This window comes from Nannospalax galili, unplaced genomic scaffold (assembly GCF_000622305.1).
Source record: "Nannospalax galili isolate Female #2095 unplaced genomic scaffold, S.galili_v1.0 scaffold405, whole genome shotgun sequence".
NCBI classification, from domain to species: domain Eukaryota; kingdom Metazoa; phylum Chordata; class Mammalia; order Rodentia; family Spalacidae; genus Nannospalax; species Nannospalax galili.
Genome location: NW_008354532.1, coordinates 755,124 through 758,246, shown reverse-complemented (window position 1 = coordinate 758,246; position 3,123 = coordinate 755,124).

Here is a 3,123-nt window from a genome sequence, read left to right as displayed (position 1 = left end):
CTGTAACAAACAGCTTTCTTGGGGTGGGGGGCATTTTCCTATTCAGATGATAGGCTCATTTGAATTAATTTTTTTTAGGTCTCATATAATTCAGGCTGACCTTGGATACACTCAGTAATTACCTGAAAAATTAATGTTCATTGGAAACCTCTTGAATCAATATTTGGCATTTTAAAATATTTTATTCTTTTAAAAAGTTTGCGTGCATGTATGTGTGTCTGTGTATGTACCTGTGTGTGTCGGGGGGCGGGGGGTGTGGGTGCGCCTGCATGGAAGCCAGAAGAAGCATTGGCTCCCCTGGAGCTGGAATTACAGGAAGCTGTGACCTGCCTACTTGGGTGCTGGGAGCCAACCTCAGGTCCTTTGGAAAAGCAGCAGGTTTCCTTGGCTGCCAAACTATCTTTCCAGCCCTAGCTGTTTTTCCCCCTTTCTTTCTTTATTTTCATGTATTCTAGGCTGGCTCAAAAGTCAGCTTTATGTAGCTGAGCATGACCTTCAACTTACAGGTGTGTATTACCATGTCTCAAATCCCATTCTCTGATCAAACAACATGTAACAGAATAGGCTTAAAATAATTAAAGAAAAAAATCTACAAAAATAGTTGTGTTTAAAAAAAAATAGCTCTGCTTCACCAGGGGAAAACAGCTTTCTCTTACTGGGCCTCAACAAAGCCCTGCCACCCCCTCCTCCCTCTCTTTCACTGGATCTGTAGCTATCCTTTTGTGTTGCATTTTAAATCTTAAAAGGGAGACATGAGAACTGGGACCTGAAGATGATTATGAGAGAGGCGTCCATCCTCAATGACCTTCAAAGTTGCTCATGTCTAATGGGCTACCCAACAGAAGTGTATTCATAGGGTGGAGGAATTACAGAAGAGGTCAAGTGTCTAAATACAGAAAAATGCAGAGGCATCTGAATGGAGAGGATCTAGGGCTAGGGCTGTGGCTCAGTGGGAGAGCACTTGCTGTTCCCAAGGCATTGGGTTCAATCTCAAGCACCAAATAAATAAACAAACAAACTCCCCACATTAATTCTCTTAGTTTCTGTTGCAGTTATCCTGTTGAGATAAAATATAATGACAAAAGCAACTTAAGGGAGAACATGTTTATTCTGCCATACGGTTCAAAGGTACAGTCCACCATGGCAGGATGTCAAGGCTTCAGCCTGAAGCAGCTGGTCACATCCCATGCATGCTGCTGCAAGCTTCCATCTATACTGTTGAGGATCAGAGTTGGGGGAATGGTGCCACCCACAGTGGGTGGGTCTTCCCACCTCAAAGCAATCAAGGAAGCCCTGCAGGCTTTCCCAGAGGCCCATCTGCCAGGTGATTCTAGATTCCATCAAGTTGACAATTTAACCATCACAGATCCTTGTACTTTTTTATCCTAATAGGTCTAGGTGTTGGTGGGCATGACAGATCTTTGGTTTGGGAGACTGATGTCTGTTGGAGCAATAAGGGACAAAGGGAAAAGGAGAACATTGTGTTGGGGCCACTCAGACCAACTTTGGCCCTGTTGAGCAGGAGATGCCTGCAGAGCCCCAGCCTTGGTTGACGTCTCTGAGGATTCCAGCTCCTCCCCTCACCTGCATTTTAGCTCTTTAAAGGTACTTCATTCCCTGTGCACTACCTAACTCCTCATGTGCAATTGCTGTGTTTTTTGCTATGCAAAAAACATGGGGAGGCTGAACTTATTTTGAGGGTTTATTGCTGACCTTGATAGTTAAAAAACACATGATCTGATAGGAATGTTTAGTTTTATGTTATCCAAATTCTTCCTGATCTGCCCTTGGGAAACACCCTTTGAATTCTGCCTCCTGCAGAGTTGCTAAGAGTGGAAGTGATGAAACCCCCTCTTACCCCCAAGCACCACTCAAGTCCTCTTCTGGTCTGTTCCTTGGTTGAGAGCTCGTGGGCTTTCCTCTATTGGGAAACTGCTCTTTGCAAACGAAGGACACAGCTAGAGAGGGGTGATCTGTGCATCTCTTGTCTGTGTCCAGGTAGGGGGGCACTGAGCATAGTTCTGGACAAGCTGCTAAGTGTCTGCTCATACCCTGGGAAGTGTTGGGGGAGTTGGAAAGGACAGCCTTGACACTGGGGAGAGAGCTTTAGGCTGGAGTCCCACACTCAGTCACTGGCAATGTAGGAGACAGTATTTAGGCAACACCTAAGGGCTTGCAGGGTTTGATCCTGGATGCGTGAACAGAAAGCTTTGTAAAGTCAGAGGAAATTTCCCAGAAAAAAATAGAGTGATGTCATGAAAGTTCATCAAGAGCATTTCAAGATGTGACTCTAGCATCATAAACTCCTTGGCCCAGGAACTTGGCCACAATGACAAAAAGAGACTAGGTGATAGCTTTTTGAGGAGAAAAAAGAAAAAAATTGTTAATTAAATGGTTAATTCCAGAGCTGCCAAAGATAAAAATACAGGGTAAGCTAAGACTGTCTTGTAGTACCCAGAATAAAGAAAGTAGGTAAAAACTGAAAAGGAAGGAACATGTCAAAGCGACAAGGAGCCAGTCTGAAAGAGCTCCCTGTGGGCATGGAGTAGGTTACAACTGAATAAATCGCATACTATTGGATTATAACTGGAATTCAAAAGAAATGCATATGGTATCCTACTGCCTCAAAGAGATGGTTGAATAAGGCAAACAGATAGAAGAGAGTAAGTTTTTCAATTTTATTTGTGTGTGTCTGTGTGTGCACGTGCGCACGCACATGTCACAGCGAGCATGTGGACGTCGAAGGACAACGTTGTGGAGTTCTCGCCATTCACCTTTATGTAGTATCTGGGGATTGAACTCAGGTCTCTAGGCTTGCATAAATAAGTGCCTTTACTCCCTGAGCCATCTCCTAGGCCCTGGTAAATCTTTAAAAATTTTTTAAAATATTAAATTTTTTTTTTAATTTTAATAACTACATGATTAGAAGAAGCATTTCACTACAGCTTTAACATATTCAGTAACACACTCCAGAGCAAGAGTACATCTCTTTCACAAGTGGGTGCAAGTTTCTAGGTTCACACTTGAATTAATACAGTTATACAATATTGACCTCAGTATAAGCCCAGTAAGGCATAAAATTGAATGAGGTTTTTTTATGCTTTGAAGAATTATTTTTCTAAT